This window comes from Peromyscus leucopus, unplaced genomic scaffold (assembly GCF_004664715.2).
Source record: "Peromyscus leucopus breed LL Stock unplaced genomic scaffold, UCI_PerLeu_2.1 scaffold_1511, whole genome shotgun sequence".
Classification (NCBI taxonomy): domain Eukaryota; kingdom Metazoa; phylum Chordata; class Mammalia; order Rodentia; family Cricetidae; genus Peromyscus; species Peromyscus leucopus.
In genome coordinates, this window is record NW_023504679.1 from 1 (window position 1) to 15,132 (window position 15,132).

Sequence of the window (15,132 nt, forward strand, 5' to 3'; positions counted from 1 at the left end):
ATTTCCTTAGGGGTTATTGGTCTATTTAAATGGTTTTTTGGTCTTGATTTAATTTTGGTATGTGGTATTTATCCAGAAAATTGTCCATTTCTTCCTGTTTTTCCATTTTTGTGGAGTACAGGTTTTTGAAGTATGATCTGATGATTCTCTGGATTTCCTCATTGTCTTTTTGTCTCCTTTTCATTTCTGATTTTGTGAATTTGTTCTCTTTTCTTTTGTTTTTTGGCTAGTTTGTCTATTTTTTGATTTTTCAAAGAACCAACTCTTTGTTTCATTGATTTTTTGTATTTCTCTTGTTTTCTATTTTGTTGATTCAGCCTCAATTGATTATTTCCTGGCGTCTATTTCTCCTGGGTGAGTTTGTTTCTTTTTGTTCTAGAGCTTTCAGTTGTGCTGTTAATTCATTGGTATGGGATTGCTCCATCTTCTTCATGTGTGCATTTAGAGCTATGAATTTTCCTCTTAGCACTGCTTTCATAGTGTCCCATAAGTTTGGGTATGTTGTACTTTCATTTTCATTGAATTCTAGGAAATCTTTAATTTCTTTCTTTATTTCTTCCTTGACCCATTGATGTTTCAGGTGGGCATTATTCAGTTTCTATGAGTTTGTGGGTTTTCTATAATTTTTGTTGTTGTTGAGGTCTAACTTTAAGGCATGGTGGTCTGATAAGATACAGGAGGTTATTCCATTTTTTTTGTATCTGTTGAGATTTGTTTTGTGTCCAAGCATGTGGTCAATTTTTGAGAAGGTTCCATGGGGTGCTGAGAAGAAGTATATTCTTTTGTGTTAGGATGGAATATTCTGTAGATATCTATTAGGTCCATTTGAGTCATAACATCTGTTAGGTCCTTTATTTCTTTGTTAAGTTTCAGTCTGGTAGATCTATCTTTTGGTGAGAGTGGTGTGTTAAAATCTCCCACTACTAATGTGTGGGGTTTGATGTGCGTTTTAAACTTTAGTAGTGTTTCTTTTATGAATGTGGGTGCATTTGTATTTGAAGCATAAATGTTTAGAATTGAGACTTCATCTTGGTGGATTTTTCCCGTGATAAATATGTAATGTCCATCCTGATATCTTTTGATTGATTTTAGTTTGAAGTCTATTTTATTAGATATTAGGATAGCTACACCAGCTTGTTTCTTAGTCCATTTGCTTGGAAAGCCTTTTCCCAGCCTTTACTCGGAGGTAGTGTCTGTCTTTGAAGTTAAGGTGTGTTTCTTGTATGCAGCAGATGGATGGGTCCTGTTTTCTTTCCATTCTGTTAGCCTGTGTCTTTTTATAGGTGTGTTGAGACCATTGATATTGATGGATATTAATGACCAGTGATTGTTAATTCCTGTTAATTTTTGTGGTTGTGTTGTGTTGTCCTTCTGTGGTGTATGTTGGTGTAGGATTATCTATTGCTTGATTTTTCATGGATGTGTTTAGCTTCTTTGGGTTGGATTTTCCCTTCTAGTGCTTTCTGTAGGGTTGGGTGTGTGGACAGGTATTGATTAAATCTGGTTTTTTCCTGGAATATTTTGTTTACTTTGCCTATGTTGATTGAGAGTTTTGCTGGGTATAATAGTCTGGGTTGGCATCCGTGGTCTCTTAGTGTCTGCATGAGATTTGTCCATGATCTTCTAGCTTTCATAGTCTCTATTGAGTAGTCTGGTGTTATTCTGATGGGTTTGCCTTTATATGTTACTTGGTCTTTTTCCTTTGTTGCTCTTAATATTTTTTCTTTGTTCTTTGTATTTAGTGTTTTGATTATTATGTGGCGAGGGGACTTTATTTTTGGATCCAGCCTATTCGGTGTTCTGTAAGCTTCTTGTATCTTCATAGGTATTTCTTTCTTTAGGTTAGGAAAGTTTTCTTCTATGATTTTGTTGAATATATTTTCTGTGCCTTTGAGTTGGTATTCTTCTCCTTCTTCTATCCCTATTATTCTTAGGTTTGGTCTTTTCATGGTGTCCCAAATTTCCTGGACATTTTGTGTTACGACTTTTTTGTCTTTAATGTTTTCTTTGACTGACACATCTATTTTCTCTATCGTGTCTTCAGTGTCAGAAATTCTCTGTTCCATCCCTTGCAATCAGTTGGTTATGCTTGTTTCTATAGTTCCTGTTCGTTTAGTCAGGATTTCTATTTCCAGCATTCCCTAGCATGTGTTTTCTTTATTGTCTCAAATTCATTTTTCAGATCTTGGAATGTTTCTTTCATCTGTTTAATTGCTTTTTCTTGACTTGATTTGATTTCTTCCCATTTTTCTTCGTTTTTTCTTCCATTTCTTTAAGGGAGTTTTTTATTTCCTCTTTAATGGAGTTTTTCATTTCCTCTTTAAGGAAAGTTTTTATTTCCTCTTTGAGGGAATGTTTTATTTCTTCTTTAAGGGCCTCTATCATCTTCTTAAAGTCATTTTTAGGGTTGATTTCTTCTGTTTCTTCTGTCTTGGTATGTTCAGATCTTGCAGGGGTAGAATCACTAAGTTCTGATGTTGCCATATAGGTCTTTATGTTGTTGCCTGTATTTTTGCACTGGCGTGTACTCATATCTTCCTCTGTGTGGTGCAAGTGGTGTCTGTGTCTGGGAGTGCCTCTCTTGTTCTAATTTTTAGTCTTGGTTTAGTAGGGGTTCTTGGTTAAATTGGTGCTATTGGCCTATTTCTTCAGGGGCAGCTGATTTCAGTCGGTGAAGTATATACTTATGATTCTGGTGATCTGGTTTGGTGGCTGGGTAGCACCTTCTTCTGTGTTCCCAGTTCACGTTTTGTTCATTCGTCAACTCCTCAGCTGATCTTGTTTATTCAGACTTCAAACTGTAGGCATCTGAATCCTCTCCCAGATGGGTTTCAGCTGAGCAGGGTCGTCTCACCAACACCTCCAAGTTGTTGGGTTTCACAGGATCAGCAGCTGGGCCTTGTGTTGTCCTCAGATGGAGTGTTCAGATTCGCTCTGGTTCCGTCCCACGGAGATAGCTTCTTCCCCAGGTGTTGGTGTTAGAGGTGTCCCTGTTCCAAGCTGCATCTGCTTGTCTCTGTCCCTGGGCCTGTCTACCTCTGCGGTCTGCTGCTCGGCCTGTATGTCCCTGTCAGCTGCCACTGGGTCTGTCTGCTTCTGTGGGCCACCGCTGGGCCTGTATGTCTCTGCCAGGTGCTGCTGGGCCTGTATGTCTCTGCCGGCTGCCGCCACGGGCCTACCTACCTCTGCTTGTCACTGCTGCTGGGCCTGTCTACCTCTGTGGGCCGCTGCCGGGCCTGAATGTCTCTGCCTGTTGCCGCCCGGCCTGAATGTCCCTGTCACCCACCGCTGCCGGGCCCATCTACCTCCGCGGGCCACTGCCACAGGCCTACCTGCATTTGCTTGTCTCCACTGCCGGGCCTGTCTACCTCTGTGGACCACCGCTGGGTCTACCTCTGCAGGCTGCCGCTGGGCCCATCTACCTCTGTGGGCCGCCTCTGCAGGCCTACCTGCATCTGCTTGTCTCCGCAGCCACACCCTGTGACTTATTTTTTATATTACTTTTACTTTCTCTTTAAAAACTTTATTTTTAAAAACTATCTCTTTCTTTATATAACTGTCTGTCCTCCTATTCCTCTATCTTCCTTGCCTATGTACATTTTTACACACATTGTAAACAATTTCTGGTTTTATTTTATCTGAATCTGTTTTTTGTTTGTTTGTTTTGTTTTTCAGGACAGGGATTCTGTGTAGTTTCAGTGCCTGTAGTGGATATTGCTGTGTAGACCAGGCTGGCTCTCTCTTCTAAGTGCTGGAATTAAAGGCAACTGCCATCACTGCTGGGCCTGAACCTGTTTTATTGTGAATCTGTAATCCTTCTCTGACCAGGAGAGATTTTAAACTGCTGAACTGCTTGGCTAGGACCAACAGGGAAGCCTTGACAGCTGACTCCACCCACCTCAGCTTCCAATCATGGCAGAAGTATGCCTACTGCCAACTCCTGGGAAGCAGTGTGTCTATGTCTCTAAGAAGCAACGTGTTGCCCAGAAACCTCTCTCTCTCTCTCTTTTTTCTGTACTAGCAAAAGCTAAATCCATCATGCAGCATGCTGCATTGCTTGCAGACACCACTGTGTACAGTAGCAGGAATCTGCCTGCTGCACTCAAGCCTGTACACTGTGAACCTACCATACTGTAGCTCCAGTCTGCACAACACAGCATCTCTGTACCTTGGTGTCTCTATATCTCGACCTACATGAGACATGAAGTAGAAAGCTGTTTTTGGCTCCATTATTGTGTGTTTAGAAGCCCTTTTAAAGCTCTTTTAGGCCTTATGGAAATTCGAGAGTCCAGCATTAGTACACCAAATGTAGTTGGAAGTTTTTCTGTGTCCTGCCTGTCCCATGATCAGGACAAATCTCTCACCCATGGTCCCACAACCTTTTATAAAATAATCACTCAGAAGCTTATATTAATTATAATGGCTCAGCCATTAGCTCAGGCTTATTACTGACTAGCTCTTACACTTATATTAACTAATAATTCTTACTTATTTTTAGCCATGTGGCTTGGTAATTTTTTTAATTTGACCTTGTCATCTTGCTTCCTCTGTGTCTGGCTGGTGACTCCTGACTCTGTTCTTCCTCTTCCCAGCATTCTCCTTGTCTACTCATCCTGCTTATACTTCCTGCCTGGCTACTGGCCAATCAGCATTTTATTTATCAACCAATCAGAGCAACACACATGCACAGCATTCAGAATGACATTCCATAGCACTCTAGTCCCCCCTCAAAATACCCTTCCACCAAGGTCTCACATGCCTCCCACTCTCAAATTGTTAACCTCCTCCTCCTGTTTCTCTTCTGAAAATGGAGGGCCTCCCATGGATATCAGCCAGCCATTGCATATAAAGTTGCAGTGAGACTAGGTACCTCCTCTTCTATTAATGCTAGATGAGGCAATCCAGTAGGAAGAATGGATCCCAAAAGTAGGCAAAGAGTCAGGGATAGCCCTGCACTCACTGTTAGAAGTCCCATAAGACCAAGTTACACAACTGTAATATATATGCAGGGGGTCTCAGTCAGTCTCATGAAGCCTCCCTGGTTGTTGGCTCATTATTTTTTTAAGGGGTCACATCTGGTCTGATGTGAAAGAACTTTCTTTCTAGGTTTTCTTTGTCAGGTTTTGTTAATAAAATTTTTTTGGTCTGATACTACTATGTTGGGCTATATTTCCTCTTTCTTTAGTTTCAGAATGTCTTCATTTCAAACACACAAACACTTGGAAAAAAATCACCAGCTTCCAGAAAGTGAATTTCCAAAGGGGATCTTTTCTAGTGACATTGTGTTCAATGTGTGGGAAGTCACTCAGATTTTTTATTTATTGAGCAATGAGATAACTTATTGACATCAAAAGATCTGTCCATTTTATGTACAGCTCTTAATTTGTTGGTATAAAATTGTTCATAGTGCTCTGCTGTTATTACATTTTTAGTGAATGTAGGGAGGCTGGAAAGGTGGCTCTGTGGTTAGGAACATGCACTGCTCTTGCTGAGGACCTGAGTTCAGTTTCCAGCACCCACAGCATGTAGCTCACAAACATCTATAACTCCAGCTCCAATGTCCACTCTGGCCTACTAGGGCATCTGTATACACACAGCATAAAAACACACAAACACATATACATACACATAGATAAAACACAATAAACCTTTAAGAAAATAAAGTGAATATATGTTGTACATATGGGAACCGAGGCAGAAGGACAGCAGGTTGGAGGCCAGCCTTGTTGGGATCACAGGCCTACACCGCCATACCCAGCTTTCATTTATGATTATTAGTTTATTTTTAAATTGTTTTATTTATTTCTTGGGTGTGGGGAGGACACCAAGGACTTAGGTGGAGGTCAGAGAACAAGTTGTGGGAGTCAGTTTTCTCCTTCCCCATTCCTGCTGATTGAACTTAGGATGTCAGGCTTGGTGGCAAGTACCTTTACTGGCCAAGCCATCTCACTGGCCCTATTTTATTTACTTATTCTTTGAGACATGGTTTCTCTATGTAGCTCTGGATAATTAGAAACTCACTATTAGACTAGCTGGCCTCAGACTCAGAGAGACCTGCCTGTCTCTACCTCCTAAAGTGCTGAGATTGAAGGCTTGCGCCACCATGCCTGGCTTATTTATTTTAAAACAGTGTCACATGTGTTCCAGGCTGGCCTCTTACTCCTGTGCTATGAAGGTGAAGATGACCTTGACTTCTTGATCCTCCTGTCCACACCTTCAAAGTTGCTGGGATTTCAGGTGTGTACCTCCACCCTGGCCTTTGGTGGTTAATGTGTGAAACATGTCTCACTCTGCAGCTCAGGCTGTCATGAAATTCAGTAGGTATGCCAAGATAACCACAAAACAAAGGCAATTCTCCTGCCTCAGCCTCCCAGGGGTTGGGATTATGGATCTGTGCAACCAAGCCTGTAAATTTTCTCATTTCACAGCTTTGATGAGTGATGTCATTAAAATTAGTACTCAGTGTGAAACCATTTCCTTCTATTTAGTTTCTCATTTCATGTGTTTATTGAGAAATCTGCTTTATTTCCAAAATGTATGATGTTAGTTAAAATGCAGTCATGGTTCCCAAAAGTTCACAGAACCCCTTGGAGGTCTCTGTTAGGTCTCCCAGCAGGCAGAGGGTCATTGCTCCTTGTTACTGGGAACAGAGCCCTGTTGAGTGACTGCCAGAGCAGCATATACAGTGGACTCCTCTGGGGCCTCCCCTGCCTGGGAGGGAGGAGGTGCAGCTGTCCCCTGTCTGAGTGACCTGATGCACAGTTGAACATAGGTCACATCCTGGGGCTCCTCAGATTCAGCAGCCTGGAGTGGGAGAGAGTGAGAGGAAGGTTATGCTTGGCTTGGGGGATGCTGAAGTCCTGGGGAGGACAGGACTCACCTGACTGTCCATCTCTCTGTCATCTTCTGCTTGTCCATCTTTGGTGTCCAGGACTTCTCCTGACATGACAGAAGGAAGGACAGCTCCTGCCCTCCTGAGCCTGGAGCCTTTCACCTGGGCATATGTCTCTCCCTGGGGGTCTTCCTCAGCTGGTCTCTGTAGCAGGGAAGTAGTGAGGGACAGACAGTGTCTCCCTGTTCCCCTGGGTATCTCTGGCCAGTTTTCCACAGCATGGCCAGAGTGACCCATTTAGATGACAGCATCCCTGATGGGATCTTCTGGGGCTTCCTTCCTACAGTTCTGGCCTCTTATCCTGACATTCTAAACCTTGCTGTCTTGGCTGTACTCACACAGTCCATCTTCCTGAAAACACATTTCTGGGGGCTGGAGAGATGGCTCTGTGATTAAGAGTACTGAGCTACTACTGCAGAGGATCCAGGTTTGGTTCCCAGAACCCACAAGGCAACCTGCATTCATATGTAACTCTCATTCCAGGGTATATGGCACTCTCTTCTGGCCCCTGGAGCACCATGCAGGCATGTGGTGCAGAGACATACATGCTTGTAAAACATCCACACACACAATACAAAACCCCACGTTTCTGCCCAAGTCCCTTTGGTTCCTGCCTACAGCTGCTAGTTCCATAAATATTTCTGTGGGCTTTCCTTCCAGGCTGCCCCTCAGAAGACAATCAGACAGATGCCAAGGAGCCAGAAAGGGGACAGGATCAATGAGACACATGATCCCGGGAAAACCAGGAGAGAGTGAGGCAGGTTGTACTTGCAGAAGAGAGGGAAGGGTCAGCTTTGGTTGCTTCTGAGGGCCAAGAGAAGAACAAAAAAGGCTCTCTGGACTAAACTGGGCCCTAAATTCTTAGCACTGCAGATAGGGACAGAAACCTCACCCAACTGTCCAGCTTGGCACCATCCTCAGGCTGTGTGTCCTTCACTGAAGTGTCTGTCAGAAGAACAAACAGAATGTCTCCTGACCAGAGTCTAGGGATGACTCTGACCCCTGGTTTCCTACATTGCCCCAGGTGCGGACAGAGAATCAGGGAGTGTTGTGATATCCAGGGTCTATAGTGAGAAGTTCAGACCCAAATAGCAAAGACCCCAGAGCCTCTCCACCACCCCTGCAATGCTGAGTCCTCAGACATCTCCCTCCCCAGGACCCTCTTTATCTCACAAAGGCTTTCTTCCTGGGTGGCAGCAGCTGGATTGGATCTGGAGAGACAAGAAGATGTCAGTTGTCAGTGAGGTGTGTCAGGAAGATGGGGGTCTATGTCTCTGGTCATGAGTTACCTCTTCTGGGAGCCTCTGTCTCTGGTTACAGGCTCTGCAGCTCCTGTAGGAATTTGCAATTCTGTATCTTTCTGGGCTGCAAGAGAGAGAAGAGTCTCAGCTTCCCCTCCCCCAGGCATGTACAGGGAAGGAAAAGGAAGGAAGGGAACCTTTACATCATGGGTGAGTGAGCAAATGTCCCAGGACATGGTGAAGCTCACAGAACACCTGACATTGCACAGGTTCTGAGATCATGTTCTTTCTGATCTGAGATCTGCAAGTTTTCTAAACTACCCAGCCCATTTGAGGCTTCCCTGGGGCTGGTGTCCTGATCCCCTGCTTGGCTCTTCACAGGGGATCCTGAGACCCAGGTCACCCACACCCTACTCACCATCCTTCCTGAATTTTCCCTGATGCCTTCGTCGGAGAAGGAGGAAGATGAGGATGAAGAGGAACAGGAGGAAGGCCACAGAGACTCCGACCAGAGCCTTCAGGTACCCTTCCAGTCCTGAGACACAAGTGACGTCATGAGTGGGAATGTTGCTGCTGAACTGAGTACCTACTGTGTGACAGACCATGCTGGGTCTTTGCACTCATCATCTCCCATCCTCACAATCATGCAACAAGGAATTGTCTCTTTTTCTGTCCCCACAGTTCACTGGCCTCATGAGGATCACCTGACTGGAAGTGGCAGAGCTGGGAGCTGAACTCAGGGACTCTTCCAGCTTTTTTCTCTCCACCTGAGCTGAGCTTCCTGAGCTGGAGGGGAGGAGCCTGAATACCCTGGCTGGCCCTGTGACTCACCCTTGCACATGTCACCACCACTGTGGTACAGACCCACTGCAGAATCAAGTTCTGAAGGTTTCCTGTCAGGAGAGGTCACAGCCAAGGCCAACATTGAAAGAAATGTGGGCCAGGCTTCTCTCCTTTTTACTCAGGAAAAGAGCAGTCTATCCAGAAAGGGAAAGGCTGGTCCAAGTTAGCATCTCCAGAGTCAGCTGTGTATCAAGCCCATAATTAACTATTGCCCACTTGGTCCCATCTTCTAGCAGAGTCCTTATTATCGCTCTGGAACCTCACTCCATCCATGCTTGTGAGAGGTTTGTTCGCAGGGCCTTAGAGGCAGGATGGTGAGGCAAATGTCTGGGATCCCTCCTCTCCACCTCACCCACCTGCCCCATCCTCCAGACTGAGCCAAAACATCTCTTTCTGGATGCCAACTTCTGTATTCCAACCTCAATTCCTGGGCTTCTAGGGTCTCTGTTGGGATCTCTATTTGCTTCTGACACTCACAAAGTGAATAGACAGAGAAATGAGCACCTCAATGGGCTAGCCTGTGGTGGGAGCCTACGTCCTGCACTGAGGTGTGTTATACTTACCGGCTCTTGGCATGGGTCTTGATGGGGGTGGTCTGGAGGCTCCAGTAGGTCCTAGGAAACAGAACAAGAGGAGGGTGAGAGTTAGATGCTTACCCAGGGACGTGTCTCTGCTCACTGTCTTACCTTTGTCCTGTAACCTCCCCAAGATCCTCATGCTGTCTACCACAAACCTAGATTGCAATAGAGGGTGGAGTGGACATTACTTGAGGCAACCCTGCTTGGATCTACTTCTTAGAAGGAAAGTGCCTTCTGACTAATGCTTCCTATTGGCCCTTAATCCCATCCAAGTCAAGGGCTCTCTTACAGTTTGGATTGTAAATCACCTGAGAGTTCAGGGTCACCTCACCTGAGACAGTGAGCTCCACAGGGGCACTGCATGTGACAAGAGGTAGGGAGATGAGTCTTGAGATCCATAGCACCTGTAGGTGCCTGAGAGGGCAGAGGTCACAACACTCATGGAGAATTCTGCCTGGAAGTCCCAAGCTTGAACTTTGATTTTAGTCTCTGGGGTTGTTGGGCTGCTCCCTCCTTGGACAGAATGAAAGTGTCCACCTGGTCTGTTGACTGACACAGCAGGGTCACGTTGTCTCCAGAGTGTACTGTGGAGTTAGGCTTCACTGAGAGGGAAGGACTGAAGGGAAGCTGTCCTAAAGAGAAGAGGGAGGATGAGAGGCTGCCTCTATTGTTCTGAGATGACACTTTACCTGGATCTGCCATGAGAACCTGGGTTTCTCTTGTCTCTCCCTGACCCCTGTCCTGCTCCTGTCTCTGCATCTGTTCCTGAATAATAATATCCTTGTCCTTCATCCCAGCTATTACCTCCTTAACTCCACCATGCAGAAATTAGGTATCCAAGGGAAACTTTTTAGTTCTCACCTGTGATCAGGATGTCCAGGGGTCACTGGAGGCTGACCACTCAGAGGAGAGGTTGTGTGCACCATAGCATCTGTATTGGCCTCCAGTAGAGCTGCTCACAGGGCCCAGTGTGAAGTTGGCCAAGGAGAGGCCACTCTGGGTCCACTGGACTCATGCTGGGTGAAGACAGCTCCCCCTAACTTGTACAGAGCAAATCTGTCATAGTTGATGTCAGAGCAACACTGCAGGGTGAGGCTCTTCCCAGGGTCCAGGATCTGGCCTTGGTGAGTCAGCAAGGACGGCTTCTTGGACAGGCCTAGAGGGAAGGTGTCAGGCTAGTGATTGAGGAGCTGGTTTTTACCAAACACTGATCCCCTCCCATCCTGCCCTGCACATGTCACTGCTTCTCCCCAGGAGTGGGGCTCTGGCTCAGCCACCAGGCTCTTCCTCTACCACTCTCCACCACAACTACCCAGGGGGACAGGTCCATGGCAAAGGGCTTAGGGTGTCAAAAAACATTGGTCAGTGGTGGGCTGACTCACCTGAGATGTGTATTTCCAGGGGCTCACTGGGTACTGACCACCAGTGTGGAGTATGGTTGTAGTAACCATAACATCTGAATGTCCCTCTGTGGTCTGGTGTTACATGATCTATAGAGAACAAGGCTTGGTACTGCTAATACTGTGTATATACTGTGAGTTCAGAGAGCTGAGGAACTTCTGGTCATCCTTGGTGAGAATGAACTTGTCATATCCCTGCTATGAGACACACTGGAGGGTCATGTTCCTCCTAAAGTCACCACAGGGCTGGGCAGGGCTGTCAGGCTGGGTTTATTATGGTAGTAGATTCCTAGGAGAGAAGGAGGCAGACTGTTTCATGGACTCACACAGCCACAGTGTTCTCCAGGGCTAGGCTGTGGGAGGGGAATACTCCTGAGAGCAGAGCCTGGGGCTGAGACCCTGACTGTCCCCTCACCTGTCACCACAATCTCCAGGGTGTCACTGGCTCTGACCAGCCAGCTGAGCTGTAACAGTAACAGCGATATTGTCCCCCATGTTGCTGTGTCACAGAAGGGATGGAGAACTTGGCCTTGTTCTCAGGCTTCTCTGGGGTCTGTGTGCCCCAGGGTTTTTGGCTTCCCTCTTTATGCAGAACACATATTTCTGCATCCAGGGTCCCCTGACACCAGATGGTCACAGCACTCCCTGAAGAGACCATAGAGCTTGGCTCAGCCTTGATGGTGGGTTTGTGGAGGGTCCCTGTAAGGAAGTAGGAGAGAAGGAGTTGGGTATGTTTGGCAGTGGCACAGAGAAAATCTCACTGTGGATGGCACTGTTATTATCTTTTCAATTTATTCTTCTGTTATATAATACATCCTGACAACAGCCTCCTTGCCACCCCTGTCCCCGAGATCCACTGCTCCTTTGTGTCCTTTCAGATTAGAGAAGGCTTCCCAATAATATTAACAGAACAAGGCATAACAACATGCAACAAGACTAGGCACACACCCTCATATTAAGGCTCTACAAGGCAACCCAGTAGGAGGAAAAGATTCCACATGCAGGCAAAAGTGTCAGAGACATCCCCATTCCTATTGTTATGAGTCTAACAAAAACCCAAACTAGTCAGGCCGTGCTAGTGCATGCCTTTGATCCCAGCACTCAGGAGACAGATGCAGGGAGATCTCTGTGAGTTCAAGGCAGCCTGGTCTACAGAGTGAGGTCCAGGACATACAGGGCTACACAGTGAAACTCTAAAAAAGAAACAAAATAAAAAAGAACCCAAGGTAAACCACCACAGCATGTGTGCATGCTAGTCAGGCCTAGGGCAGACCCATGCAGGCTCCATGGTTGCTGCTTCAGTCTCAGTGAGCCCTCATGATCCCTGCTTAGTTGATTGTGTGGTCCATGTTCTCCTGATGTCCTGAGTGCTCTGGCTCCTGCAACCCTTCCTCCCTCTCTTCTGTGGGGTTCCCTGAGCTGTTGTGGATGGTACATGAGCTGATCCAGAGTAACAGAAGGCCCATAAGGATTCATCTCTGTCCTGGACCTCCTGGGCTTTGCTGTCACTCTCTGCCTTGGATTCTGTATCTTGTGTCCCACTCTCTACCATGCTCTGTGTCAATGGCTCAGGAGCCCTGGCTCCTCACACACACCACACACCAAGGCCTCCCTGAGCACCTGTATCATTTCAGCATCATTCTAGGGAAAGGCTGGGGTTCCTCACCTGAGACCAGGAGCTCCAGGGGGTCACTAGGTTCTGACCACACCTGTGGTCTGTTCCTGTTAAAGCTGTAGCATCTGAATGTCCACCTTTGTCTGGAGGTCACAGGGCCCACAGAGAACAGGGCCTGGAACTGTCTAGTAGAGTAGTTATACTGTGAGTCCAGTGTCCAGGAGAGCTTCTGTGGTCCTTCCTTCATCAGAACAAACCTGTGATATGACTGCCTGAGACACACTGGAGGGTGACATTCCTCCTTCAGTCACCACAGGGCTGGGCTGGGCTGACAGGCTGGGTTTACTGTAGACTCCTAGGAGAGAAAAGGAATCAGTTAAATGTATCAGGTCTCATTATCCTCCAGGGCTGTGAGGTGGGGAAGGCACCCTTAAGAACAGACTCACTTCTTGACAGTGAAGCCTGAGGCTGGGGACCTTGTGCTTCTCTCACCTGTCACCACCAGCTCCAGGGCGTCACTGTACTCTGACCATCCATCACGAGTCTGATATTGACATTGATATCGTCCTGCTTGGTGATGGGCTATTTTTGAGATTGAGAATTCAGCCTTGTTCTTAGGATTCTGTGGATGCTCTGTTTGCCATTGTTGTCCTTTATAGAGTCTGTATGCTTTGGCTCCTGTGGTCCCCTCACACAAGAAGGTCACTGTAGTCTGCTTGTAGACCACAGAGTCTGGCTGTACTGTGAGGACAGGCTTAGGGAGGGCCCCTACAAGGAAAAGAGCAGCTAGGACCCAGGGCAGCCAGCCTCAGATTGCAGCTCCAACCCCAACCCTCCAGCCATCCCCAGGGTCAGCACACATGTGTTGTTCTCCATCCTCACTGCCCAGGCATGGCTGCAGGAATGATGAGAAGTGAAGGTCAGGACATCTGCAGACACTCACTCACCTGCCAGCACTGGGGTCCCAGGCCCAGAGTCAGTCCTGGAAGAGAGTTCCCTGTGAGAGGTTTGTCCCTGAAGCTTGAGCAGGTCCTCCCTCTGCAGAACCTCCTGAGACCCTGGGGTTTCCTGATGGGCCAGTGCTGGGCTGTGGGGCAGCATCAACCCTAGACCACAGTATCCCCTCCCCTGTGCACATCTCACCCAGACAGAGCAGGGCTGTGAAGGTGAAGGTCATGGCATCTCCTCCTGGAAGCTGCAGCTGTGCTCATGGGCAGAGCTACAGAGACTGTCTGGAGGGACAGGAGACACAGGGTGTGGTCTCTGGAGGCTGGACACTCCCTATGACATGGTTGTACTTCAGCAGCCCCACAGGAAGGGGAAGTGCCCTCCTCAGGCCCAGGCTCTGACTTCCCCAAGGCTGTGGCTAGTTCAGGTAGTAGACTTAGTCAGTTTTTCATGATGACATTTCCATATTCTCATCAGTGTCTGTCTCATCTGTCCTAATCTTTGTCAGTTCCACCTGGATGGAACTGTATAAATATTACACATAAAAACACATGTATGACTATTACACACATGAAACACAAATTTAGATGTGGGCTTTCTTTATTTCAATTTTTTTAATGTGAAATACTTTTTAGTATTTGAAATGTTCAAAGGTTTGTGTGAAGGGTCTTGCTGTGTCCATTTGCATGGAATAAAATTCATAATCCTCTTCCTCATAGTCTCAAGTGCTGGTTACAAATGTGCACCACTATTTCTGGTTGTTTGTTCTTTTTTGATGTGTGTACTTTCCATTACAACTTTAAATTACACTTGTTTATTTACACTTATTTCTTTAAATTACACTTATTTAATAATAATAATAAATTACACTTACTTTTTCCTTCATGTGTGTATATTCACATGTGTCACAGCACATGCATGGAGGTCAGAGGACACCTACAGAAGGCAGTGTTCTCTTTGCATAATGTGGATCAGAGTCAGGGCTGAAGGTTGGCAGCAGCACTCATACGCTGGTCCATGTCACTAGCCCAATCTTAGCATCATCACTTTCCTTAGTCCTTCTCCTGCAGGCAAAAAATATTCATTGTGTCCCAGGAGTCCTGGGCCAAACAAGGTCCCAGCATTATTTGACTTTCTTGGGGCACAGGTTGTTGGTGTGGCCACCCTTCTTCTTGAGGAATTTGACCACACAGGGGTGCAGGTGTGGGCAGCACTTGTGGGCAGCAGTACATGGCTTTTTCACAGTTGTGTTTCTGGAGAAATTGGCAAAGGGATGGCTCTATGAGGCCACCACACAGGCACAGCACCAGGTGAAGAGTGGGACTCTTTCTGGACCTTGCTTGTGGGCCAGGGTGCAGCTGTGTTCTATCTGCTGGCAGCTAACACCAGCTGCTGCTGGTCAGGTGGGATGCCTTCCTTGTCTTGGACCTCAGCCTTGACATTCTCTGATGGAGTCATTCTTTGGGCAGGACCTCTAGAGTCACGGTCTAGCTCTTCAGGACCTTGCCAAAATCTGTATGTTGGTGTCTGTTCGGCCATCTAGTTGAAGAGTGGGTGCTGAGTAAAAATATTTTCTTTGCTTTTCCTTTTGGTACTAGGGACTGATGACAGGAAG

The 15,132-nt window shown here is 46.4% G+C and overlaps 1 pseudogene; it reads right to left on the reverse strand.

Moving 5' to 3' along the window:
* Positions 1-6,459: 6,459 nt before the first annotated feature.
* Positions 6,460-13,838, reverse strand: LOC114689118 (annotated as a pseudogene).
* Between the last annotated feature and the right edge of the window lie 1,294 nt (positions 13,839-15,132).